The sequence below is a fragment of the Hylobates moloch genome, unplaced genomic scaffold (genome assembly GCF_009828535.3).
Source record: "Hylobates moloch isolate HMO894 unplaced genomic scaffold, HMol_V3 SCAFFOLD_3, whole genome shotgun sequence".
NCBI classification, from domain to species: domain Eukaryota; kingdom Metazoa; phylum Chordata; class Mammalia; order Primates; family Hylobatidae; genus Hylobates; species Hylobates moloch.
The window spans coordinates 8,340,041-8,367,594 of NW_026652278.1; the positions used below are offsets into that span (position 1 = coordinate 8,340,041).

General features: G+C 48.3%; 1 protein-coding gene and 1 long non-coding RNA gene across 15 annotated transcripts in view; one reads left to right on the forward strand and one right to left on the reverse strand.

Annotated features, from left to right (window-relative positions):
- CTBP2 (C-terminal binding protein 2) overlaps positions 1 to 27,554 on the forward strand; it is a 177,594-nt gene that overhangs the window by 44,176 nt on the left and 105,864 nt on the right. For 6 of the 11 annotated variants that reach the window (XM_032175533.2, XM_058435906.1, XM_032175526.2 and 3 more), the window contains one exon: positions 5,637 to 5,740. The exons of 1 other annotated variant lie outside the window; for it this stretch is intronic. The gene's annotated coding sequence lies outside the window, so the exon portion shown is untranslated. Of the gene's footprint in view, positions 1 to 1,114; positions 2,141 to 5,636; positions 5,741 to 9,088; positions 9,105 to 25,721; positions 25,841 to 27,554 lie in introns of those variants that run through there. 4 more of the 11 variants (XM_032175569.2, XM_058435907.1, XM_032175553.2 and 1 more) reach the window with 3 other exon arrangements.
- Positions 19,086 to 24,803, reverse strand: LOC131383015 (uncharacterized). Of its 4 annotated transcripts, none has more exons than XR_009212683.1 (4): positions 23,787 to 24,803; positions 21,867 to 22,102; positions 19,592 to 20,388; positions 19,086 to 19,433 (listed from the first exon to the last, which is right to left on the reverse strand). It is a non-coding gene; the product is annotated as an uncharacterized LOC131383015 (long non-coding RNA). The 4 variants fall into 4 exon arrangements; XR_009212682.1 differs by having other exon boundaries at positions 22,484 to 24,803; XR_009212684.1 differs by having other exon boundaries at positions 19,592 to 19,984; positions 20,255 to 20,388; positions 21,867 to 24,803.

Consider the following 27,554-nt stretch of genomic DNA (forward strand, 5'->3'; position numbering starts at 1 on the left):
TCAGGGAGCCCGTGGGTCCTCTGGGATGCTTCTCATGGCCTCGAGTCAGGGGCCACCATACTGCCTCATGCTGCTATAGGCAGGTCAGTTTTGGGGCAGAGCGTTTGGCTACTTGATGAGCTTTTGCCCGAGGCTTTTCCTTGACCGCTGCCCTTGAATTTGAAGTCGTTGGGAGGATCTGCTATATGATGTGTGGGGAAAGCCCCTGGCATCACTTTCCATGCCATCCGCTCAGGGACTGGGAAACAGCTACATGTCTTCCTTGTGGTCCTACCATTGAGAGTCCTCCCCTTCCCACATACTGACTGATACCCCGAGGCAGTGCCATGGTGCTCTAGGGAGTGTCAGGCTAGGAGAGGGGGCTTGCCCTGGGGTATCTGAGCTGTGTCTGGATGCCTCTGAGGGGTGGGGGTGATCCCCAGGGCTGTGGCTTTAGCTCGGCTTCTGATTTAGCTCAGCTTCTGTGGGTCCCACTTTTAGCAGCCCCGTGGTAAGCCACCCCTTCTGAAGGGGACCAGAGTGTGGGGAGGGAGGGGGCCGCGGTGTGGGGAGGAGGGGTCCAGAGTGTTGAGAGTGGGGGCAGAGTGTGGGGAGGAGGGGGCCAGAATATAAGGAGGAGGGGGCAGAGTGTGGGGAGGAGGGTACAACGTTTCCTATGGTACCCGTGTGACGGGCCCATTTTGAGAAGGCCATCAGCATGGGTACCGAGGGAGTTCACTCATCCTAACAGACACCGTGCTTCCAGAAATCCCAGGCCAGCCATGGGGCACCGTGACCTGCATACAACCCGTCCCTCCGTGAGGCGTGGGTACAGGCCTTGGCCCCAGAGTTTGCTTGGGACTGTGCTGGCATAGTCACTCCGTGGTTTGGGCAACAGTGGGGCGGGGGCTGAGTGCTGGGTTCGGGCCTGTAGTCGGTGGCCCCTCCTGAGTCCCTGGCGCAGGGACCAGGTTTCTGTTTTGCTCCTGTGCCTCTGGGGCTTGGCACAGTCCTGGCACTGAGAAGGTGCTCAGGAAATCCCTGTTGAAAGGATCCAGGAGTTTGAGGTCGTAGTTGGTGTTGCATCGAGTCCAGAGAGGTCTCTGAGGAAGCCTGGATGTTTGTGGTGGGCAGGGGTGTGGAGTGCAGAGGGCAAAGACTGTAGACTACTTTGACCTGCTACCGTGCTCTATGCTTGGGGCGGAAGTGCAGAATTCTGGATGATTCTTTACGCAATCCCTCTTTTCTGAGCACAGCCACACCACAGGATGGCAGTGAGGCCGCCTTTCCTGGGAGGGGAATGCTTGGGGTGCCTAACCATTAACCATCAATGACCTGGTTAGGACTATTGGATTCTTGTGCTGAATGTCAACTGTTTTATCTCACAAGTTAGGCAGAGATGAGTTTCTTAGAAGAGGTGGATAACAGCCTCAGCCTGAAGACATGTCTGGAGTCTGGTGATGACACGCAGTTGAGTGCTTGCTGTATGCAGGCCTCGGGACGAACCTTCCAGGGTTTCTCTCTTTCAAAGGGCCTGACCACCTTTGAAGGTAGATGCTGTTACCTCCAAATCACAGGCAGGATACTGCTTCTTAGCCACCCACGCTGGCCCGCGGAACCTGGGCTTGATTCTGGCTGACTCCTTATTCTTTCCCTTGTCCCTTCCCAGAGTCTGTTACCTGTGGGAAACTTTTGATCGCCTAAGGGATGGTTTTGTGGACACATTCCAGTTTTTTCTTTTTAGCAGTAAACATGAACGGTGCATCCTGGAGTGTGAGGAACACAGTGCGCAGCGGTGCTCCGTTCAGCCAGACCCGTGGAAACCATGAGTCAGTTTCAGATAAGGCTTTCCAGGGTGCGTGGGCCCCTTTAGGATCATTCTTTCTCCCCTAATATATGCCCACGCTGAGCTGAAGTTCTGCTCCCTGGCTGGTGTGACCCAGCTGCAGGGTCAGCCTCAGGAGGCAGCAGGAGGTGCCTCACCTTGAAGCAGGGGTGATGAAGCCCTCGCCATCCACGGCGGGACAGTAGTAGGAGGAGGAGCCTAGACAGCTGAAATGTGAGTTCGAGCAGAAAGCCTCAAGTCCTAACGAGAGCTGGCACATGGGAGCTTCAGATGGCAGAAATATCACTAGAAATCCCTCCTGCAGAGGAAGCATGGGTAAGCGGGCACTTGGTTAGATGAATGCTGCTCACAGCAGGTGGCATGGGGGGGGGGGTCAGGCCAGGTTGAGCTGCTCGCCTGACCTCTGTTATCTCTGCATTTGGGTGGGTGGGTGGGCACCCCTTCCATGCCATGCAGAGTACAGAAGCTGTTCTGAAAGAACGCTGTGAGTTCAAGTGAAGGCAGGCCCGGTCCTCCTGGAAGGAGCCACACCAGAGTTTCTCAGGCGCCCCCATCAAGACCTTTTTAGGGCTCATCGAAGGCTTCTAAAGGTTCGAGACTCATTTAGTTTCTAAGAAAAGGATTTATTCACTACAGACCTAAAACGTAATTTTTGTATGCCTGACTTAGTATAAGAACAAAACACTACCCAAGCAGTGGCGGCCGGGTGGGGGGCGGGGGGATGGTCCCGTGTAGTTACTGCAGCCTTAGCTGTGAGCTTCCTATATGTGGAAAGCGCAGGAACTAGCTGACCACAGTCTGGCTGGGACCCCCACCCCCAAATCCATCTCTGGGTGCCGCGGTTCTCTTCTGGGATGTGTGAGAGTACACACCCCCTGTCATCAGCTATGGGCAGATCACATCTGCCACGGGATGTTTAGTAAGTTCACGCAGGTTGATGATACAGGCCAAAAATAGGACCCCCGTCTGGCCCGAAGCAGCCATGTGAACTTGGAGGGGGTGGGCATGCTGACTGGCAGTTACACGCCGAGGCCGCTTCAGCTCCTGCGGTTGCTGGTTCAGAAGCAGTGGTGATTTTAATCGGCTAAGTCATTTCCGCGTCTTGTTGTATACTCCTGGAAGTGCTTAGAGAAATCCTGCCAAGAAAATATCCCCTGGTGAATCCTCAGGGCACTAGTCCACGCCGCACTGTCAGCAAGTATCTACTGAAACAAGTATTTTTGAATTTTTAGCTTTTCTGTAGCTCCAGTCTTTTTTAAGTACTTCTTTTGACCTTCAAGTAACAACGGGCACTTGCTTTAAAGATTCTGACAGTCTTCCAAGCCTTTTAACATTCTTATTCCACTAAATAAGCTGTCGTTGTTCACTGGGACAGGCAGCACAGTTGCTTGAACTCCCGGCTTGAAATTCCATGAAATGTCACCTCCTCTGTGAAGCCTTCTACAAGGCAGACTTGTCTATTTCCTGCTTAATTTTACTATGAAATATCTCAAATTAGAACCTGTACCCACCACCGAGATTAGGTAGATGTTAACATGTTGCTACGTTTGTCTTCAGATGTTCAAAAACAAGTAATGTTATAGTCATTGCTAAGGTGTACCTCCCCAGTTCCTTTTCCTTCCCTCCTTCCTTTCCAAAAGGGACTACTTCCTGAGAATAGATACAGTCCCTTTATATTTTTGGAAATTCTGTGTAAACTATTGGAAATGGAAGGAGAAAGCCTGACATACTAAGACAAGCAACACTAATCAGGAGTATAAATTCTGTTTTGCAGTTAATTAAATATTTGATTCCCTACTATGTTTCAAAGATAAATAAAATGTGATTAAGTAAACGGCATTTAACCTTTAGAGACTTGGAGATGGGCAGGGTATATAGTAGCCTGCCAGTTAGGGTAGGGAAGATGTTAAAGAAGATAACCTGTGAGATGGGTTTTGAAGGGTGGGTAGGAGTTTGCCAGGCAAGCTCTGCCACCTCAAAAAAATGGTTCCTTGGCTGTTAGATGCTTGTGTCACTGTAGGCTTGGGATTACTGAAAAGCTATGCCTGTCCCTCCCTAACACTTCTGAGGCTGGAATGTCTGTGTCTCCCACCTACTTCCTTAAGAGGTGTGGGTTACAGTGTGGTGTACAGTTGGGAGTGAATTACTACTTGACCTTGGGTACATGATAACCTTGACTATAGAGTCCATGGTTTTCCTGAGTAGTTCTTCAGAATCCTTCCTGCCAGTGACTTGGTTCTAGGTGTGAAGCAGGAGCTGGCTATCGGAGGACTCATTGAATTCAGTGGAAACAGCACGGGAGCATGGTTTTCTTTTGAATGGAAAACATGAGTGTAGCAGTTCTTCTTTATGACTTGCTACATAATCATGCAGGAGAATGCCTGTCATGGGATTGGATCCTAGGAGATTAGCCCCATTGCTAATTAAAAGCCCCATTAAAAAAGGGGAAGTTCTTTTAGGAATCGACAGCTTCCTAAGATTTGAATGGTTTAAAAAGTGGAATGTTGGCTGGGCATGGTGGCTCATGCCTGTAATCCCAGCAGTTTTGGAGGCCGAGGCAGGCAGATCACGAGGTCAGGAGTTTGATACCAGCCTGACCAACATGGTGAGACCTCATCTGTACTAAAAATACAAAAATTTTCCGGGCATGGTGGCGTGCGCCTGTAATCCCAGCTACTTAGGAGGCTGGGGCAGGAGAATCCCTTGGACCCGGGAGGCGGAGGTTGCAGTGAGCCGAGACCGCACCATTGCACTCCAGCCTGGGTGACAGAGTGAGACTCAGTCTCAAAAAAAAAAAAAAAAATGTTGAATGCAGCTGGGAATGTGGCTCTTGCCTTTTTGTATATTAATCAACCATTTGAAACTTGGTTGTAAGGTGGGGTTGGCAATGTCAGGCCTGGCTGCAGCAGCTCATGTCTGTAGAGTGTGCCTCTCCCCTCCCTCGTGGGGCTCGGGCAAGACGACCTTCATACATGGCCTCTCCAGTTACATAGCAACTCCAGTGTTAAATTCCATCTTTTCTTCCTGGAAAAGCCGTAGAAAGGACACCTGGACATGCCTGCTGCACAGGTGTCTGCCTTCCCCATCAGCTGCAGAAGGAGGAACTTTGCTCCCTGCTGTCCTCACAGCTGTGTGTGCATAGGAAGTGGTTCGGACATATATTCCTTCTCTGTTCCATGTAGAGTAAAATAAATGGGAGTGCTGTTTAATGCATCACCTCAGTTCATATTGCATTTGCCAAGAAAGTGCAATTTTATTGAACATTAGGATTGAATTCTTAACTGAGTAATCAATTTCAGTAGTAAGTTAAAATGCCTTCTATTAATGGACAACTGCAACCGTTAATCAAAGTTACAGTAGATTAACAGTTGTCAGCATTTATGCTAATAGCACTTATAAACCGTGGGCTCATGAATTGCACTTTATAATTCCATATTTCTCAAAACAGTTGGTAATACTTTCTGCTTGAAGGTATTGATTCTTTTGTCCCTTTGCTTGCTACTTGGAGATGTAGAGAAAGCTAAATGACATTTTCACGGTGATGACACAATATCACCTTCTGCTTTTGCACACTTGGCTTTGTGTCAAAATAGATGGAAAGGGTTCATTTGTTCTGGTGCTCTACTGTTTAATTTGATCTGGTGTGTGACTAAAGCAAGACAAATAGTATTTTTAATGAAACCGTTTAATAACCTCTGGTAGCTTAGAGTCGAAGGCATTGGAAAAATGCAATTAAAGGATGCCTAGATGTAAACAAACAAACAAAAAATCTCTACTTCAGCTTCACTGACTCCATTCATTTTGCTTTCAGGGTTTCATCACCTTAAATGGTTTTGAACCAATGAAGCTGTATTCCCTTAAAAAGACGGACAGCCCATCGTGTGAACTATAGAGTTTGTGGACAGACTTATATTGGTGAGTTATTGTGAAATATCTCCAGGTAAAAGTTCAGTTTTCTAGAATCCCCTTTGCAATGCGTGTTCAATTAGTTGATGAGTATGGATTGCCTGCAGCCTCTGGCTGTTTCATTGGGATGTCTAATCACGGGATCATATTGATTGTCTTTCAATTAATTGCATCTAGTATTTTCATTTATCAAAAGCAAAATACATGTAATTAACTCTGAAGCAATATAGTTCAGTGTAAAGTGATTTTTGCTGCTGCTGCTGCTATAGAGATAAGTCAACGGAAATTATACTACAAGGAAACTCAAGTCAGAATGGAAATAGTGTTAGGATTTCTCGATGTATTAATTAAAAAGAATAAAAATGAATTAGAGAAACCATCTCATGACACCCCGAGTCAGTCATCAGTGGTAGATGGATGTCTTTAGGAAGAAGGCGGCTTGTGGATGCTGGCACCTCTTCAGTCAGCTTAGGCTTTTACTGTTACCAGCCTCTAGGATGTCTTGAACATACCATGAGTTTTCTGGGGGAGTAGACTGGGAATGTGGGTGCAGGCTGAGATGAGCATTCAATCCCAACCACACTCATTGATGGATGGAGTTCAATCTTGTGCCCGTAGCAGGGTTTTGGGATTCTAAGTTTCATTTCGGCATGTCTTTAGCCATTTTTTCACAAAACCTGGATCTTTCTTAAAGTCTCGAAGTGGCAACTTCTCTGATGGAATTGATTTTAATCTTGCTGTTTTAAAAAAGTGTTTTCTCCGTGAGGTAACAACGTCATTCAAAAGCGAGGGAAACCGCTAGCCAATTGTGTCCTGTCTCTCTCACCTGTCACACTCCTAGCAGAGCCTTGAGGGGACTAGCTTTGGTTCCCAGAGAGGTTTCAGTTTGTGACCAGGCCCTCAGGCCTGGCTTCCCGAGTTGCTGGAGGCAGTTAGAGACTTGGAGCCCAGGGGCACACATGGGTGACCACCTGAGGGGGCCAAGCTGAAGAACCCAAGCAGCACAGTGGGTTGTAGGATCAGGAAAGGGTCTCTGTGTGTCCCTTCTTTTTCTCCATAAAGTAGATCTAGCTGGGGAAACTGAGGTAGCTGACCCAGACCTAGACCTACAAAGATTGCTTACCAGCTTGGTGACTGAGCAAGTAGCCTCTGCTGGCACTTGGAAGCCTTATCTGTGAATCAGACAGGTGGATTGGGCTGGTACCCAGGACCCTCTCCACCCTTTAAACTTGAATTTGATGTAGAAATTCAGAACCCTTCCCTGGGAGTGCTCTGACAGGACTCTGCTGGGCCAAAGGCCATAGCAGAGCATGAAGCTCGAGTTGAGTTATGTATGAGAGGGGCCCCTCAGTCATCTTTGAACAGTTAAGGCTCTTAGCATTGAGGAGGATGAGGAACTGGAAGTATGATGGAATGTTCTTTGGTGGAAACCTGAGGGAGGTCAGGACCGCCAGTCGCAACCTTATTCAGTTCAGCCTTTCAGGACAAACATTGCTTGCTTTTCTGGCGCTCACTCTCTCAGAGAGACCTGTGTGCCAGAATCTGCCCGGGTTTCTCAGGCAGAGACAAAGTCACCTTGGGCCTGGGGTTGGCAGAGATAGTTCCAGTGTTGGGTACTGGGTCCGAAGATGTTTTCAGTGGGTTAGGTCATGGTGATGTTTCCAGTTGGACACCATGGAACTGGTCATGTCAGACATTCACGCTCTTTCACCCAGACAGGTATCAGGCCCTGCCTGCCTGGGAGCATCTCAGCTGCATGGACCATCAGTACGTTTCATAGATGCTCATTTCAGTGTTGGAAATCACTTTCTCTAAACAGAAGGATGTGGGAACTTGGTGTATAAGGATGAAATGGACTTTTTAAATATAAAAAATGGTTGAATGAGGGCATTTTCATTTGACTCAGTCTAATAACCAGAGCCACCCTGGGATCCTGTTTAGCAGTGATCTCCATCTCAGACAGATGAGTTAACATTCTCCAAATGCATCCAGAACCAGAATGAAATTGTGACACGCTTCCTGTTAACAAATGTTTCCTGAGTGCTGAGCAGACTCAAGACACTTACCCTTATGTGGGGTTCCCACCATTCGTGTATTTTTGGCATCCTTTTGGGTAAGAGTTTTTTATAGCACTTTGGAAGAGCTTAAGAGGCTTGGTGTGGTACTGGAGCTGGCCGTCACTGGAGCATGGTCACTGTGCTGTGACAACGGCTCATGGTGTCCACGGCCCATGCACACGCTGAGTGTGGCCCCATTGGCCCACCTGCCCCCAACCCAGAACCAGGATAAAACTTCTCCTGTGACCACTTGCAGATACTCTCACGGTGGAATTCTCACATGGCCCCAGAAGGCGTGTGTTTGCTCTCAGACCCTTTCTGCTCTGTGGAACGTCACCATGCCCAGGGAGTTGTATCCAGCCCTGCCTGCTGTCTACATGCAGCAACACAATTTAGGTCATGTGGGGTTGTAACCAAAGTAAGGACCACATGTGGATTTCAACCAGAGCCCACCTGTTGAGATCTCTGGTCTAGACACATCTTTTAAAATGTGGGCAGAGGAGAAGGAGGTAGATGAAAATCACGTGACACCGTCAGAGGTAATGGTGAATCCGTGAGGCCCTAGAGCCATTTATACATCGTTTTTGCCCTCTTAGTATTTTCTTTAGCATGTCCTAATTTTAAAAGCATCCCATTCCTGTTGTGCTAGACTTAATATTTTGGTTTATAGCCGTCTTTTTTAGTAACTTGACGTCAAACACTTCAGCCTTCTCCTAACAAGAGGCTTGTTCTCTCAATAATTAATAGTGACGTGCTAAATTTAGATCTGATGCATGTTCTGCTTTTACTGTCTGTTCTGTGTGTTGCTGCTTGTCAGAATGAAAGCTCAACATGCCAGATGGCTTTGCTGGCTTCTCCTGGAAAAAAGACTTCGTTCCCCATCACTTCAGTTGGGTCACGGTTTTTTAGTACTATTTTGTTATTAAGCATTAATATTTGCAGCAGTATCCAATTACCTTTTTTAACAAAAGTGTCGCAGAAAAAGTGTTTTTGGTTAAATGCTCATAAATGAGTGGGAATGCAAATCAAATCCCTTAACTTTTATTATATTATGTAAAATGGTGGTAGAATAGTTGCAGCTGTGGTTTTGCAAAGATAGGACTCTTTCCGGCTGCCATGCATGCTGTATTATGCATTTTGACAGATCTCCAGGATGATGTAGAAGCCTGCCTACCAGGGCCTCTGGGAAAGACAGTCTGAGGTGACACAGTGCTGGAAACTCAGTGTGCTTGGTGGTGGAAGAGGGGTTTGCCTTGATCTGCCGTGGGAACCAGGCTGGATTTCCATCTGAGTTGTGGCTGTAGCAGGCCACCTAGGTGAGGTCATCTTCCTGATCATTGGTCCTCTAGCCTGCTTCTGGCAGGACAGATATCTTTTTTCCATGCAAAACAGAAGCAAAGTATTGAATTACTCTGGAAACGCATACCTAACCCTTGGGGTCTGATTGTCAATGGTTGTAAAGTGGTGGAGGTGTTGGGCCATGGCCACTGTGCCACTCTGGTCCCAGTGTGTGGCCCCCAGGGTCCTTTGGGCCCTTGGCCTCCTGAGCTCCTGGCCTGCATGCATCCGTGGGGCCTTTGCTAGGGCCGTGTGATCCTGCTCCAGTGTTTGGGTCGGAAGCAAGACTGCCAACATCCAAAACCACAAACCAGAGGAAGATCCACAGGGCCTTTCATCTCTGGGGTTCTCTAGGTGGGAAACAGAGGCTGAGATGGGGCGGCGGGGAAGATGGCCAGCGAAGCTTTAGCCAGCCTTCAGAGTAGGGGAGGAGGGTCCCCCACTGAAGCTCTTGGTTCTTGCTTGGATTTTATTCCTGTGCTTTCTGGACGTGAGTTGTGCTTTGGAATCCCAGCCTCCCTCCACCCCCCAAGGATAAATGGGAGGCATTGATTCAGCCTTTGTTCTTTTCTCCTGAGCATCTCAACAACCTAGTGTGGCCTCCCAAGTAGGGATGGAGAGATCACCCCGTCCATTCCTCTTCTTTTTGTTTTAGCGTCTGCATGGGTCCAGGGTCACACAGGGGTCATGCCCTCCATCCTCCTGGTAAGTTTGGCTTTCTGCTATTACTGTTGTTTTCTTCTTCCTGCGCCACCCCGGCTGCTGGTTCTCGTCAGAGTGGATTTGCAAAGCAGGGAGGAAGAGATGAGGCAGAAGGCCTGAATTTTCCCTCTGTGACCCACGTGTCAAGACTGTGTGGGTTCCTGCTGAGTTGCTCCTTCGCTGGAGGGGTACCTCCGAGCAGGGCCTCTGCAGGATGGTGGGCACACTTGCCTCTCACTCCTCTCACTCCTGGCGGGGTCAGGAGTCTCTGTTGCCACTGAGTGACATTATGCTGGGAAATGGAGGCGTGGTGTGCGCTTCTCTTTCCATGATTCTCATACCCTTGCCAAGACCCCCGTTTTGTTAGTGAAGAACTTGACGCTCAGATCCACCTGCCAGCATGTGTGGCCTTAGGTATATCTGGTATTCACCTGCTGATGAAGCAACCCCAAACTCAGGCCGCCCCGCGTCCCTTGCTGGTGGGAGCCTTTCCAGAAATGCTGCGGTAGTGAGCCTGGCTTCCCAAACACTGCAGGGTCCCTTTATAGTGAAGATGGCTTCCCAGGGTCTTTGATGTTTCTGGAAGGTTTCTCAGGTTCGTCATGGTACCGTCCCACCCCAGGGGTGTGGGAGGAAGAGCACTTGGTCCATGTGAAGTGGGGCTGCACATGGGCTGCATCTTGCCCCTGAGAGTGTGGCAGTGTGCAGAGAACGGGCCTCCGCTACCCCTCAACAGCCAGCCCTGGTGGAGACCCCCTTGTGCCCCAGACAGGCCTGGCCACTGAACTGAAGGATGGCAGCCCTGTTGTGTGGGACAGCCAGAGACACGGGTCAGCGGCTGATTTCTCTGAGGCTTGGAGCGCGTTTGTTAAAGGCAAGAAGAGTGGGAAGGAGTGGATGGGGCGACGCGGCAGGGCCAGAGCCTCACTTGTTGAAGGGAGTGGTGGTATATTCTGTTTACTGTCAAGTTTCAGGCTGGGGCGTAGATGCCGATGTGCCAATGAGTAGGCAGGGAAGTGAGCTTTCTCTTATTAAAATGTTGGCTTGCTAATCAAGTGTCCCTGGGTGTGATTAGTGGCAGAGGAAAAGGTTATTTCTTTCTGTAAATATTTTTGCTTAACATTTATGTGTTACCATTACTGATTTTATTAATACTCTTAGAATGCATTAGACCAGTAACTTTTTTTTTTTTTTAAACATGGTCTTGGTTTTAAGCAGTTTCAGTTGGTCTTTCTGGAATGACACACACCCTTTCACCGAAGCTTGAGGGATCTGCCCAGGTTCAAGTGTAAAGGGGCATTAGTTTCAACTTAACAGCAGCTCCCCCAGCTGCAAATGCTGATAAAATAGCTCAGAAGTGCAAAAGCCTGGTTACTTTCAGTAATTTTGGGATTTAGTATCTGGATCTGAATTTTGACCATTGTTGAAGGATCAGAAAATTGGATGCATTTTCTAAAGTAATGATTTAGGCCGAGGAGGGCAGATCCCTTCAGCCCAGGAGTTTGAGACCAGCCTGGGCAACATAGCGAGACCCCATCTCTATAAAAACATTCTTTTAAAAAATCAGCCAGGTGGTGGTGTGTGTCTGTGGTCCCAGCTACTCTGGAACCTGAGGTGGGAGGATTGTGTGAGCCTGGGAGGTCAAGGCTGAAGTGAGCCGTGATTGCACCACTGCAGTCAGCCTTGGGTGACAGAGGGAGACCCCATCTCCAGAAAATTTTAAAAAAAAAATCAGCCAGGTGGCGGTGCCTGCCTATGCCTGAGTGGCCAGATTGTGTGAGCCTGGGAGCTCACGTCTGCAGTGCACTATGATCACGCCCCTCTACTTAGCCTGAGTGACAGAGGCAGACCCTGTCTCAAATAAATTAATAAATAAATAAAAGTAACGATTTAGGAAATGGCTGAGAATTCCCATGACCCTCATGTCCTCGGGCCTGGTGTTTTCACAGGGGTGGGGGCGGGAGGAGGGGAGAAAGAAGGACGTGCTGCCTGTGGCTTCCTTCTTCCCAGGCATTCATTTAACACCAGCTGAACGCATTTGCTTTATTGATTGGTTGATTCATTTATTTTTGGCAAACTTGGCAACTTCCACCTGGCCCCATGCTGTTAAAAATAATGTCTTCTTGGTCGACCGAATGCTTTTGCAGTTCATTCTTTCCACGTAGCAATTAAGATGATTCCCCTAGCCTTGTACCAGTTAAGGATAAATAGGAGGTTTTCAAAGAAAATGCTGCGTAATTCATCGGCGTTTGTGTGTGGGCACACGGGTGATACATGTGAGTGGCTTCCATGAGTGGACTCCTGTGTAAGGAGGTAAAATGGAACGTTTTTCTGCACTTATCCTGAGAAGCAGCCCGAACAGTGACATTTATACATATTTCATAATGTGGTTTCTTCGGGCACGTGGAGCAAACAAATCAATTTCTCAGCAGTATACTGTTTAAAAGAAACAGCAACAACCTGTAGGGAAGTTGCAGAAGCTGTTAAAATTAATTATATATGGCAAAAAGATAGAACATTAGGGGGAAGTGTTAATGTGGGTGGATGAAAAAACACAGCCGTGGATGAGCAGCAGTTCAGAGCATCTGATGACAGTGTTTAATTTCCGTTTCTTTATAAATGTATACTGATGAACAACAATGGTGCCCGCACAGGGTCCTCCTGTTCCGTCCTTTCTCCGGGCCTCTGGGATCGAATGTCCTCGTGAGCATCCAGTCAGCTCCACGTGGTGTGAGCCTTGATTTCTGGGAACGGTACCGGGCTGTCTTTTAATAGGGATTTGTGGAAAACGAGAATTGGCGGTGAAGGTATCGAATTCTTGAGCCTTGTAATGCAACACCTTTCCCGTGGTCACCTTCCCTCTTCCGGTTCAGCTATACATTGTTTAACTCAAAGGAAACCTTTGTTGTCGTGGGTAGGGTGTAACCTGCAACTCGTTGAAAAATTCAGCTTGGGTGATCAGTTTCCTCAGGGATGTAGGGGGAGAGGCTCTTCAGCAGGGGTGGGAGGGTGCTTACAGGAGGGTCCCAGAGCTGTGAGACAGGCTTGCCCCCTTTCCTGGGGGAAGCTCACCTCTTTCCCGGACACTGCAGGTTTGCAGGATATACCCCTTGGTTCAGCTGGTCATGGCAAGTGAGTCCTCCCTATCACCCGCTTCCACGGTGGTAGGACACCTAGGGGGCATGGGTGGGGCCCCTGTCCTGGGAGACCTTGGCTCCAGCTGCTCGAGGCCGCTTTGTCTCTTCTGCATGTCTCAGCGTCAGTACCTCCTGGGGTTGGCTTTCCTGTGAGCATTTGGGCTCCCTCTGCCTGGGTGGCCTGTTGTCTGGTGGGAGTCTTCAGTCCCTCTTAGTACAGCAGCCAAGGGTGTCTCTTCCGACTTCCTGAGCCTTCTGACTCCTGTATCGGGGAAGTTAAAAAGTGTTGTAAATGGACTTGGACTAAGGGGCAGGACTCTGACTACGAACGTAGAACCTTCCAGAGTGATTTCTGCAGCTCCCTGAAGCAGAGCTACCTCCTTGAGCTCATTGTCCCCTTAATTCTGTGCATGGCCTGCATATTGTAGATGCCCCAGAAGTAATTTTTTGAATGAATGAATCCAGGCTGCCGTGGGGCCAAGGGGGTGTGGAGTGGGCTGGGCACATGTAGGAGCGCATCACAGCAGCTGTCTGGAAGGCTGGGTTGGTTCTGTGTCAGCTGGGAGTGTTTTCTGCAGACAGAAGGCAACCCAGCATGTTATACTACCTGTTCAGGGGAGGTGTGCATGTTCTGAGATAATCAAGCCGTGTTCCTGAGCTTTCCACCGCAGGGAAGTGAAGTCATGCCCCCACCTCTCCTTCGTGCAAGTAGGGCAGGAAGTCTAAACCCATGCAGGTAGGGTGTGGGGACCCAGCTGTACTCTCCCACCACCTGTGGGTGCCGCACTTGAGGCAGTCTCGTAGGTGAGGGATAATGTGGTTCAGCCGACCTGAATTATATCCAAGCTGAGATGATGAGGACAGCAAGAAGGCCCACTGGCTCTGCAAGTCCTGTAGGCCTGGGTCCCTCGAGACAAACTCAGATGGCTTCTGTATCAAATTCCTTCAAGGACCCAGCATGGTGGCTGCTGCTTTGCTCACCTTCAGAGGCCTGGAAGCTGGTGTTTCCCGCATGTGTAACGGCCCCAGTCCCACATTTGTTAAAAAAAACCTTCACTTTGATGAGAGTACAGTACTCCTGGCTTTTCATAATTCAATTGAAACTCACTGCCACTCCCTCATTACAGCAGAAGATGACCTCTAAACCATGACACAGGGCCGCAGCTTCCTCTGGGAAGGAGGACTCACGCTGATTTGTGCTCTGATCCCCACCCCCCTGCAAACCCTGGGCTTAAGTGGCAGCACTGCAGAGGCCTGCTGAAGGCCGGAAAGCCTTCTCTGCCTGTGTGTTTAAACAGAGCAGATTGATGCAGAGTTTGACGTGGTCAGGAAGAATTCTTTAGCATGGAATTGCATCATAACAGTCACTCCCTCCAGCAGCCCCAGTGGCTCTGGGACTTCCTCCTGATGTTTGCAAGGGGAAGGTAATGATTCTAATTGCACAGGACTTGGTCCTGGCCTTGGTGATGGCAGGAGGGCAGGGTCCTCATGGTATGGCCAAAAAATGCTTGCAACTTGACCTTGTCCTCCTCTGATGGTGTTGACCTTGGGCAAACTATGCCCCTCGCAGCCTAGTGCCTCAGTTTCCCCCTTTCTTTTTTTTTTTTTTTTGAGACGGAGTCTCGCTCTGTCGCCCAGGTTGGAGTGCAGTGGCGCGATCTCGGCTCACTGCAAGCTCCGCCTCCCAGGTTCACGCCATTCTCCTGCCTCAGCCTCTCCGAGTAGCTGGGACTACAGGCGCCCGCCACCACGCCCGGCTAATTTTTTGTATTTTTAGTAGGGACGGGGTTTCACCGTGGTCTCGATCTCCTGACCTCGTGATCCGCCCGCCTCGGCCTCCCAAAGTGCTGGGATTACAAGCGTGAGCCATCGCGCCCGGCCTCCCCCTCTTTCAAATGCAGCAGATAGTAGTGCTTAATCTCAGAGTTGTGGGGATTCAATGATATTGAACAGGGCTTAACAGGTACCTGGTACATGTTAAGAGCTTAGTCAAGAATGACTAATGAGTGTGTAATGACATCATGGGGACTGACAAGGGGGGCTGATGAGAGGTGGCTTGGTGGGTACAGTGTGCATTGCTTCAGCGATCGAGGCACTGAGGCCCTGACTTCGCCACAATGCAATGTGTGGATGTAGAAAATTGCACTTGTACCCCATGAATATATGTACACACACAAAAATGATTGCTGCAGTAGCAGCAGTAAATGCACACAGCCAAAGGCTTAGCATGTGGGAGATGCCCTGCTCGCCTGCCTGGACTGGAGGAGGAGGTAGTACAGGTTGCATCTCTCCAAGCCGGTACCTGTGGTCTGTGTTGCAATGAACATTTAGATGCAAGACGAACGGAACTCAAACCTTTCTTGCTCGTGAAGGTCCACTGTGTTCCTGAAGGTTCTGTCTTCCTCCTGGCACTTGGGACGTGGGATGCTCACTCCTTGCCCATCGACCTGGTAGTAATGTTTTTCTATCAAGCAGTGAAAGGTTTGGGGTTTCCCTGAAGCCTTTTCCAAATGTCATGCATTGGGGTTTTAGTTGTGAGGGTGTGCTGATCCCAGCCACAGCCAAAGCGAGGTGCTGGCACCATGCTACTGCACCTGCTCCTATGCCCACCTGGACATCTGTTTCGTAATGGACATCCTTCCCTGGGAACATGTCTCTACTCCTTTAAATGACTTGAGGTCTCTGCAGTTTGCCTGAACATTAAGTGTGACCAAAGAGCCTGAGGCCAGCCATGGAAAGGACGAAGACATGAGGCTTTCTCTCAAGAGCCACACTGGGAGAGGCCGGGAACACGGCCACTTCACATGAAAGGCAGTTAGATTCAGGTCACTGGGTCTGGACTCCTGCATTTTATGGCAAAGTCTGAAAATGCAGATTTGTAACAACCAATGTTAATGAATTCAGACTGTTTGAATTTCACACTGAATAATGGCTGGAATTATCAGAGCCCACAGCTTATAAGATCCCTGGATCGTGTAATCTTTTCTCAAGATTAAATTGATAGAATGATGTTAATATCACATTACTTTTATTAAAAGTTCTGGCCATAGAAGAGAAACACCTATTAGGATAGAAGAATTTAGTAAAAATAGTAGTAATAACAAGACAATTTGGAATATGTCATATATTCAGTAAATTTCAAAATTCTTTATCTCATTTAAAATACAATATTGTGCCCATAGATCCCGAATGCAATACCTTTGTACCCTAGGGCTTCCTCTTTCCTACACGAAAAATATTCTATTTAAATGCAGATTTTGATTTGCAATCTAGGAAGAGGATTCTGGAAGAACGGGAAGAAGGACAACTCTTCATCTATTAACTTCATTTTAGTTTCATGTTATTCGCGTTTTTCTCTCATCCTTATCTCCTCCAGCCCTTCCTTCCTGTAAAAGGATCATTTCTAAACATACAAGTAAAGACATGCCTAGAATTTCAGCACATAAGATGTTGTTATGCCTTCTTTTATTTTTGTTTAAAAATTAAATTTAAATTTTTTTTTCCAAAAATGTTTCCTTCGATTTGTGTACGTGTGTGCACCTGTATTTGCCCCTGGGATGTAGCCTTGTCTTGCTTTTCCACACATGCTCCCAATATCTTACCTAGGAAACGAGTGGAACAGTGGAATTACCAAGTGCAGATGGTAGAACTTCCCTTACCAGAGCCCAAGTGACTTGTGTGATGTTGAGCTTTGGTTACTAAATAAATGGATTTCTGGCATTTGACATTGTACTCTGAGAATTGGGTGGCCAATCATCAAATACCATTTTCTTTCACTGTTGTCTGCATTTAATACAGCATCTTCTGCCATACGCACTTGTCAATTCAAACTGAGCGTTACATTTTGGTCTTTATGATCTGTCAAGGGAAAATGGAAGTAAATTCTTTATAATATGCTAATTGATGTATTTGGGAATTTTTAGATGTAGACAACATCTGTGCATGCCGTTAACACAGTTAATAGCTCCCGTTCTTCAACATGAGAAGGTTTTCAGAGTCTGTGTGTGATCTTGATGAGACCTTCTGTGTCCGCCTCAGGGCTTGGCAGTGTCAAATTTAAGGCTGTTTTTTCTGGTGCCTTAGGACTGAATCTGAGCCTGCACAAAGTCCTGTTTTGAGGATGCTTCTGGCCACAGTGTGCTGGGATTGTGTTGGTTCTGGAAAGAGCCTGGCTGGCCAGACCTGGTCTTATCTATCACCCCCATCCCTACTCCGTCCTAGCCTGGACCAGACTGGATGGAGTGATGGGTCCAGAGAAAGAGACCATGGACCTGAACAGTCCTTGGGACCCTTCTGCCACTCTTGGAGGTGCCACCTCCCCTGGTAGCTTGGCACCATTTGGGTTCTCCTTTAGCCAGGGGTTTTTGGCAGCTCAAGAGCTTATTTTCCATACAAACTTATTGATGGTTCTCTAAGGCAGGAAGGAAGCATTGCTTTATTGAGAGTGAGGAATTGTACCCTTTCAAAGCTACCCCCTGAAAAGGGAGTGGAGGGAGATGGCTCCAGTTGGAGTTCAGGATGGGGGTATCTTTCAGTGAACCTGGAGGGAGGGCTGAGTGGTGGAGCTTGGGGCTCATGTCCCAGGCCTTCTCTGGCCAGGAAAGCAGAGTTGAAAAGGGCCTTTTTAATTTAGAGGGCCCAGAATGGTCCAGCCAGTTGCCCCGGAAAGGAAGCCTCATGTGGCATGCATGCCAGACGCTGCACAGCTCTAGTTGGTCCTATGTGTGTGGCACAGCCTTGCAAGGTTGAGGTATTTACCTTTATTTATTCCTATAAATTGGATGGATAAGGGGGTTAATTGATTTCTCTTGGCACTTGGCAAGGACAGAGGTCAGATTTGAACCTAGGTCTAGGTTTCAGTTGCACACCCAGCATGTTCTGCTCCACGGCCTTTTCCTAAAATGGTTTAGATGTTGGTATAAACCTGTGTGTACTGAATGCACCTGACCATGTGCCAGTATGATGGCTTTTCTCCAGTCTCTCTATAGACTCCATGCTTGCAGACCAACAGCGCATAGAAAGGAGGCTTTCTGGCTTGCTAAATGCTCAGTCAAGTGAGCTTGCTGAGTTTATTGTAAGCTTTGCAGTTCCATTCTCCACACACCCAGTGGTGGAGGTGGAGGGGGCGCAGGGAGGAGGTGGCCCCAGAGCAGAATGAGCCCCTTGGTCTTTGCTGTAGCCAGGACTCCAGGCTAAGGTAGTACAGGGCGGGCAGCTCCAAGGCCTGGGTGTCTCTGTCTCTCTCTCTCTCTCTCCCATTTCTCTCTGTGTTCACCAGCAGCAGCCCCAGGCTGCCTAATTGGCACTGTGAAGTTGCAGGGCACAGGTATGAATAGGGGGGTCTTCTGGCCATCTTTGGACATCAACCCGCATCCTCAGAAGCATGGGCTGCTCATCCCCAGGTCCTGGCCTTCCTAAGGGCTGTTAAACACACATCAACCAAGTGATGCCTTAGGGACCACCCATATACCAGACGCAGCTGGGTACCGCTCATTCTCTTGATGTTACTATATTCTCAGCCACCAGGGCTAGTGTATGTGGATGTCATTGTCATTAGCAGCCTAGGGATGGAATTTTGGGAGTAGTCTGCCTAAGTTCCATTCCGTTCACTCCCAGAGCTGAACACGCGCTGGGTCCACACACCTGTGGACTGATGGCTGGGACCGTCTCAGTGCTTGGCAAAAAAGAAAACGGGGATAGCAGGCACTTTCTGGACATTGATTACTGACTGCTGCTGCTGTTACTGATATTGTCGGTGTTTTTTGTTTGTTTGGTTTTTGAGACGGAGTCTCGCTCTGTCATCCAGACTGGAGTGCAGTGGCGCGATCTCGGCTCACTGCAATCTCCGCCTCCTGGGTTCAAGCAGTTCTCCTGCCTCAGCCTCCCTAGTAGCTGGGACTACAGGCGCCCGCCACCACGCCCGGCTACTTTTAGTAGAGATGGGGTTTCACCATGTTGGCCAGGCTGATCTCAGACTCCTGACCTCAAGTGATCCACCTGCCTTGGCCTCCCAAGGTGCTGTGCTGGGATTACAGGTGCGAGCCACTGCTCCCAGCCTTGTCAGCCTTTTTTGCCTTCTGCTTGCACCTCAACCCTTTTGGCAAAAAGTAAGAACTACAGAGGGCCTGTCCTTGAGACTTAGAGTCGCCAGTGCGCCTCACCTATTCGTCTGAACTCAGGCACATGTTAGATGAACACACATGTACATGCTCACACGTGTGCACACATACATCTGACACAGACACACTGATACGCACACGTGTACAAACAAATCGTGAATGGTGTGGACCCCACCTGAGGCAGGCACCTAAGGCGCGCCTGTAGCAGCGGGACAGAGAATGGGCTTCCTTGTACCCTGTACTCATCACGGGGTTCCTTGGGTTGGCTTTGAGGAGTGCGGCTTGTGACTTCTCCTCCACGGTAGAGAACTGAGGCCTTAGACAAATAGTCATCCATCGTAACTGTTCCCTGCAGTGTTGATAGAAATGGTGTTGGGATAATTAGACTGTGCTGCTGCTTTCTCCTTTCCTCCCAGGTTGATGAGTAGGAGCAGCTTAATTTGAGGCTAGTAAATTTTGTAATTGGATTTAAAAGACTGAAATGAGCGGACCTGGTTTCCATATTACCTTTATACCCCAGCGAGGGGAAATGCTTGAGTCAGGTGTGGATCAGATTATTTTATTGTGCCAACATTAATATTGGGAGCACACACATAATCTGGAGTCAGCAGGTTCATCCACTACTATCTCATTAAATTTTCAGGCAAAAGCTGCAAAAATTAATTGGAGGCATGTAATAGTTTAGAATGTGAGCCGGCTTATGGTAATATAAATTACGTGAAGAGAAGACAGTTTTATATACTGAGAGAGGGAAAACTGGTTTACTTTAATGAGAAGAGATAGAAATGTAGAGCTATTTTTTCATTACAGATACACTCTAAAATGTTTGGACTTAGTTGATGAATAGAGTTAATTCGCTGCTACAGTTCCATTAATTCATGTTGCACAGTTTAATGACTTCTAGATAAAAACAGGATTGAAATGTTAATTTTTCTCTGAAGAAATTGGGGCAGTCTTGTATATCAGACATCCCCCCCTCCCCAATTAAACCACTAGTTAATTCCGCCAAACAAGTCTCTTTGAGCTATTTCATGCCGCATAGACTTTTGTATTTCTTACCTGGGCCAGCTTGCTTTTTTTTTAAAAAATCTTAATGTATATGATAATCTCAGGTGAGAGAATGTGTTAGAGCTGTGTCTAGGTAACCTGACTCAGCAGAGAGTTTCATACCTTTTAGTTTTGTAAATGACCACGTGCTATAACCTGCATTCTAGCGTCCAGTAACTGTTTTGGCAGGGAGGGGGTTTCTTTGGTTGTTGTTAGCCATCCGTTCAGTCGAGTAGCGATATTGTTCCACTTCTGAGCTGGGAAGTAGGAAGTATTGATGAGTCAGCGTTAGATTCATGAGGCGATAGTCTCAAATCATGCAGAGATTTTATCACTATATTATTTTGCATCTTTTTTTTCTTTTTCACTTTTCGTAACTTTGAGACTTTTTTTTCCCCATGGGGTAGGTTCAACAGAGTTCATTGTCTTCTTTCTCTTTAACCTACTCTCAGAAAAAAAGACGAGAAGGAAATACGAAGTGTAGTAATGAAGTGTTAACTAATAGTGGGGCTACATAATTGTACTCGGATTTTGTTCCAGAGTTCTTATAACAAGAATGCAAACATGTCTTATTTAAACCATGTGCGTGTTGTGTTTTGCTTTTTTTTGCGTTTGACAAAGGAGACAAAAGAATAACCCCTAAAGTATTAAGGAGCAGAGGGAAAGGAGGTGAACCCCCGCTGCCTGCGCTCGCTTCCTGGTTTGCCTTTGGGTGTGCAGTTCATAGGGCTTCCTAGAAACGGCCGCGTTAGGCCGAGGGGGTGAAGACTTGGCGGGACTTCCTGGCAGAGGCAAGGACTCCCCTGCCTCCCACCTCATGACCATTGGGCCGCAGCAAGGCTTAGTGAATCCTGAGTGGGGTCATCTTTAGCCTAAACCTGGAGTCACCACAGAACTTTTGTAAACAGTGAGAAACCTATTCCTCCCTCCCTACCCCAGCGTGACCAGAGATGTCGCCAGATAGGGCCCAGTGTCCCTAGGGTGAAAAACATGCCCTGCTTGGGAGCCCCTGGTGAAGGGGTAGACATTGATTCCATGGCCCTTGTCACATTGTGTTTCCTACAGAAACTGTGCTGTCTGCAAAGCTCAGTGTCTGCTCCAGCCTGGATCCCCAGGCCCAGTCCCTGTACACACCTAGTTTTGAGGTTAGGACATCACAAAACATCTGCCAACATCGAAAAGTCAGCAGGAGCCACCCAGATGTGGGGTTCAGTGGTGGGAAGAAGGAGCACCTTAGTCTGCTGCTTTCTGAGGCCCACAGTTCCAGAAGGACTAGCATCCTCAGAGCATGTGGTAGTGACTGTTCCTGTCTTTTCCTGGGGTGGGGCCTGGTGATCCCTAACACCAACGAGGATGGGAGGAGCTGTTCCCACGCTCATTTCGTCCCTTTTTCTGCGGTGAGATGAGGCTCCTCCTGCCCTCCTTGCTGGGTGGTCTTTCTGTTTTGACCACATCCCTTGGAAGCGTGGCTGTGCTGCGTGATTCCAGAGCAGCCTGGTGGTAGCTGGGGCTGCCCTCTGAGTTTGGGCTGGCGGATGCTGAGTATTTGCATTCAGAGCCTTAGGCATTGACCTTGGCTGTCTCGGACCCTACGCCCTGCTGTTTGCTTTTGTCAGTAGAGACCTTCTCACATTTAGGGATTCATTTTTTCCAAGATCTGTTTGCTAGGTGTGTGTCAAACTTCCTCCCAGAGCGGTGACATGGATGGGAATTGTGAGTGTGTTGAGAGACCTACCCTGAAAGATGGGGCTGCGGTCATCCCCAGGGGACCTCATGTTCTCAGCTCCACCTCAGCCACATTCGTCTGTGGGTCAGCTTCTTCTGAATCAGCATCCGCAGGACAGCGCCACCCAGCCCTGCCGCACTTGCTTCCTCTACGCTTCTTCAGAGGCTGGAGCTCACCCTCATGCTTGTCGTCTGTTCTGCTTTTTTGATGCACTTACTTGTCCCTTTCAGGATATTGCTTATGTCCTGTGTTGGTTTAAAAAAAAAAAAAAAATTGCCTGTAATCAGCCCCAGCCATTTCTCAGCATTTCTAGTTTGGAACTTCAGAGACTTCAACTTATGATTCCCTTAAGGCAGGAGTTTCTACTTTGGCCACTGTTGACATTTTGGGTCTGGTGGTTCTTCGTTGTGGGGGGCTGTCCTGTGCATCATACGATGTTCAACAGCATCCCTGGCCTCTCCCCACCCGATGCCAGTGTTACCTCCCTCCCTACCCCAGTGTGACCAGAGATGTCACCAGATAGGGCCCAGTGTCCCTAGGGTGAAAAACATGCCCTGCTTGGGAGCCCCTGGTGAAGGGGTAGACATTGATTCCATGGCCCTTGTCACATTGTGCTTGAGCCATACCGTGCTTGGCACGGAAACCACCCTGTAGCCGTTGTCAGAGGTGGAGCGTCCTCTCTGAGGCGTGTAACCCCCACATCATCATTGCTTCCTTGGGCTGTGTTCTAGTGTTTGCGTCCGTCCCTTTTTCTCCCTGATTGCAGATGGAAGGGCCCTGCTCTGAGCCGTCGCCACATGCCTGGTGCTTGGCTCCATGACGCTCACACGGGTGTTCATGACAGTGCATTTGACAGACAGATTTATTTGTCACCTTGTCAGGGTGACATGTTGGGATGGCTCCACCACTTGTGTGCCATTGACACTTGGCTGTCTGAAATCGGGACAAAGCATCCCTGAGACTGATCCGAATGAGGCTTATCAGCACCAGGCATAACTTACCGCCTGCTCTGCTCTGTTTCTTTAACTTTTAATTGAAACCATTTAGTTACCGCCCCTGCTGCTAGGAATCTGGGGACAATTAGGAAAGTCCCATCTGTCCTTTGAACCACATTATATTGCTTTTCTCCTTGCGATCTCGAGAAGACGGCACATTCTAGCAGCAGTGTCTTTGCCTTGCCGTCTCGCCTCCCACTGGATGGTTTTTATCTCACTTGAATGAGTTATAGCAACTCTTTAATTCAATTATTTTCTCCAATGCAGGCTTTGAGATGATTTAGTTGAATCAAACACCCGGGTTTTCCAATGCAGAGCAGTGACTCCCAGCAAGGCCGTGGGTGGGTTTTTACATTTTCACTTCCAGCCACGGTTGCACGCGTTCTGTGCTGCCCCCCGAGCGTCCTGGCACAAGCCCCTACTTACTGTTCCGAGGAGTAGATTGGAAATGGCAGATGCTGTGGGCTTTGCCAGTCGTTCCCCAAGGCAAGGAATTATCTGTCCAGTGATATTAGGTCACTGCATTCCCACCCAGCTGTGTCGAAAGAAGGGAGGGGGTGGGACAGCCTGGGTGACGGGCAGGAAGGCCATTTATAAATTCAAGTGTGGTAAACAGTCGACTCTCCTGCTTTGGTATTTGAGTTTGAATTAAACAAAGTGTCGTGGGTGGGAGGTGTATCGTACGATCATTTTAACCATTGTGCCTTTTAATGTGGAAAATCTGCCCAAAATAGGACCTGCTGCAGTGGTTTTCACACACACAAAGGAGTGGCTAGAATGTTCTCTCAGAGCAGCACACAGGATTAGAAAGGACATTTGGCCGCTGGAATTCTTGAGTGAGAATTCAGTGATTAAGTCTGTCTTCTGTTTTCCTTGTGGGCCCCAGGGTTCCTGTGGATGTCCCCACCCTCAGATTGCTGGAGTAGAAACTTACTTTCCAAAACACTGAGTTGTTTTTCAGCCCAGCATTAGAGGTTAAAGATGCTCACTTAGAAAGCACACAGGATGGATCTGACGAAGGAGACAGCTTCTGACACTTGAGCAGGCTTTGGACAGTACAGATGAAGGGGGCTGAGATACTGAGGCAGGAAGGAGAACGGTCAGCTTGGGGTCCGCAGTCGCTGGATGCTGAGTGTGCGTTCTGAGTGCCATTTAAGCACCACGTAACGGTTGGGGCTGGTGCTGGGTCCTGAGATGGGCTGTGGGCCACCGTTAAACTCAGGAAGCACGTGCTGCCCCTGCCACTCTAGAAGGCGGGCTGCTTTCCTGGCGCTGTGTGTGCCATGCTTTGTGTGAACATCTCACTGGGTGTCGCTCTCATGTAACTGGGCGTCTTGTAGAAGTCGTTGCTCCTAAACGTAAGCCAGTGCCCACATTGGGTACGTTCTGGAAGAAACAGTCTGTCCCAACATGGGCTTATCCAGAGACAAGACACCTGCTGCCTGGTGACATCACCACCTCCCGATGGCACCACTCTGTCCTACTTCACTGCCCCTGGGGCCTGACTTGCTGCTATGGGACTAATCCTGTAGGATGAGGCCGCCATGCCCGTGTGTGTGTCTGTCCAGGTCTGTCCCCACATACCTGCTGGTGGCGGGTGGGAAGAAGGTCAGATAAGATACTGTCATAGATTGTGACTATGAAGTAATCCATTAGAATCTTCAGACAAGGAATGCTGGGAGTGGTGGCTCATGCCTGTAATCCCAGCACTTTGGGAGGTGGAGGTGGGTGGATCGCTTGAGGTCAGGAGTTCGAGACCAACATGGTGAAACCCATCTCTACTAAAAATACAAAAATGAGCTGGGTGTGATGGCACGCGCCTGCAGTCCCAGCTACTAGGGAGGCTGAGGCAGGAGAATCTCTTGAGCCCAGGAGGCAGAGATCATAGAGATCATGCCACTGTGCTCCAGCCTGGGCAACAAAGGGAAACTTCATCTCAAAAAAAAAAAAAAAAAAAAAAAATCTTCAGACAAGGAAACCAGTGTCACCTTTCCGTAAAAGTAGGTACACACATGCTCTTTGACCTAGTCATCTCCCTTCCCCACCCAATGCCAAGAAAGCTCCAATGCACCAAGATTTTAGTGACGGTGTTACTTGACAGCAAAAAGACAGATGACTCAAGCATCCAACAGTGGGAAAACAGCTAATTCTTTTTCAAATGATGCCTTCACAGTTTGAAATAAGTAGAATGCTTGTCTTAAAATGAAAAGCTTCAATATCAAATGTTGAACATTTATGAATAGAACCATAAAAATAATCACGGGGGAGGGCTGATGAGGAGCGGTTCATAGTGATTATCTTTAGTTGGTAGAATTTTGGGTGATTTTTTTTTTCCATACCCACTCCTCCTCCCCAAATGTTCTGTAATGAATATATGTTTGGGTTTTTTTGGGGGTTTTTTTGGTTTTTTTTTGTTTTTTTCCAATACAGGGTCTCACTCTGTCACCCAGGCTGTAGTGCAGTGGCACAGTCACAGCTCACAGCAGCCTTGACCTCTAGGTTCAAGCGGTCCTGCCTCAGCTCCCCACATAGCTGGGACCACAGGCATGCATCACCATGCCCAGCTAATTTTTTGTTTGTTTGTAGAGATGGGGTCTCCCTGTGTTGCCCAGACTGGTCTCAAACTTCCGGGCTCATGTGATCCTCCTGCCTCTTTTTCCCAAAGTGCTGGGATTACAGGTGTGAGCCACTGCACCTGGCCTACGTTACTTTTTAAATAGGGAATAAAATAGCTGGCCGCCCTGATGCTTCCAAAGGAATCATGCATTTGTTGAAGAGGGAAACAGTGCAATGCAAGATTTACGAAGACAGAGCTGATTACCTTCCCTCCCCAGTCCTCAGATACTGTCTTTCTCCTTGCCTTTACCAGGACATACAAGTGCATCTGAGCGTACGGAGGGTGTCTGTGTTGGCTTACCGAAGGGAGTCCTGTTACTCCTGCATTCCCGTTCGATATGGCAGATTGTGCGTAGATAGCTCTGCAGACCGGTAGGCCTCTCCAATACTTTTCTTTCCCTCTTACTGCCTTTGGGCATGTGTGCACACCCAGGATTTTACCTAAGTGGAATCTGTACTTACTATGGTTTTGGTTTGTGTTCAGTCATATCCTTTGTTTTTTCAATTGTCTCTTTGGGCAGAACCGTGTATGCTAGCATCCAGCTGCCTGGACTCAATTCCTGCCTCTGCCTTTGGTAGCTGTGTGGCATTGAGAAAATGGCTGATCTTTTCTTTGCGTCAATTTCCTCCTTAAATATGAGTAATAATAGTACCTGTTTTATACGCTTGCAAAGGATAAATGACTTAGTGCCTGCAAATTACATGGACCAGTGCTTGGAGACGTAAGCACTTTGCCAACTTGCTGTCAGTGTGGTTGGTTATTTTCCCCCATCTCCCCAGTTTTGTTTTGTTTTGTTTTGTTTTTTTATTTTTATTTATTTTTTTTGAGACAGGATCTTGCTCTGTTGTCCAGGGTGAGTGCCATCACAGCTTACTGCAGCCTCGATGTCCTGGGCTCAAGCAGTCCTCCCACCTCAGCCTCCCAAATAGCTGAGACTGCAGGCATACGCCACCATGCCCAGCTAATCTTTAAACTTTTGGTAGAGGTCAGGTCTCACTATGTTGCCCAAGCTGGTCTCAAACTCCTGGCCTCAAGTGATCCTCCCACCTTAGCCTCCCAAAGTGCTGGGATTACAGGTGTGAGCCACCGCGCTGGCTCTCCTCAGCCTTTTTTTTTTTTTAAACAACCATTATTATTCCATATTTTTTCTATGAAATCATTTATAAACATAAAATATCTTGTCTGTAATTCAGTATACGATACATGTTCTTTGCATTTCACTGTTTCATGTTTCAGCCAAATCCCATCCCCCCCAACCCTTTTTTTTTTTTTTTTTTTTTTTTTTTTTAGCCAGGGACTTTCTGTCACTCAGACTGTAGTGCAGTGGCACGATCTCGGCTCACCGCAGCCTCTTCCTGTTAAAGTGCTGGGATTATAGGTGTGAGCCACCATGCCTGGCCCCTATCCCTCTATTAAGTGCCTTTCAGCAATTCTGTTTTTAGAGGAAAATTCCTTTTTGCTTCTGCCTGCTCCCTTTACCTCCCCCTGCCCATGAAAGGGAGAGTTACCTGTCCAGAGCAAGCATAGCTTTGGCTGTGATCTTCAAGGACTATTGCATTGGAGCTGACTGCTGGGGCCCCTTGGCCCCCAGGTTCCCAACAGTGGAGCAAACACAGAGAGTGCAGCCTAGTCAGAAGTGTTCCCAAGGACAACATCAGTGTGCAGACTTCCAGGGGAGGGGCATATGAAACTGAGCCAACAGGCCAAGATGAGAACCCTCCTGTGACGTGGTCCCACCCGTTAGACCATTCCCTTGGTCAGCTGGATGGCAAGTACTAGTAGTGTATGCTATGGAGCAGACATTTATTAAGTCCCGGCTGTACGTCAAGGATTGCGCTAGGACTCTGCAGGAAATGCATGTGTAGTTCAGTCCTGGAAGCTGCCCAGCTTCCGCCTCCTGGAAGCGTCCTTTTCTCCCCAGCTGCTCTCGCCTGCACATCTTACATTCTCTGGCTGGTCCTTCTGGGTGTGTTCAGCCACTTTGAGCTGTGCCTGCCTGATCTGCACACTTTACAAATGTGTAGACTCGAAGAGAAACAAACATCCCAAACAGTGGCCAGAAACCATTCTTGGGAGGCTCCAGGT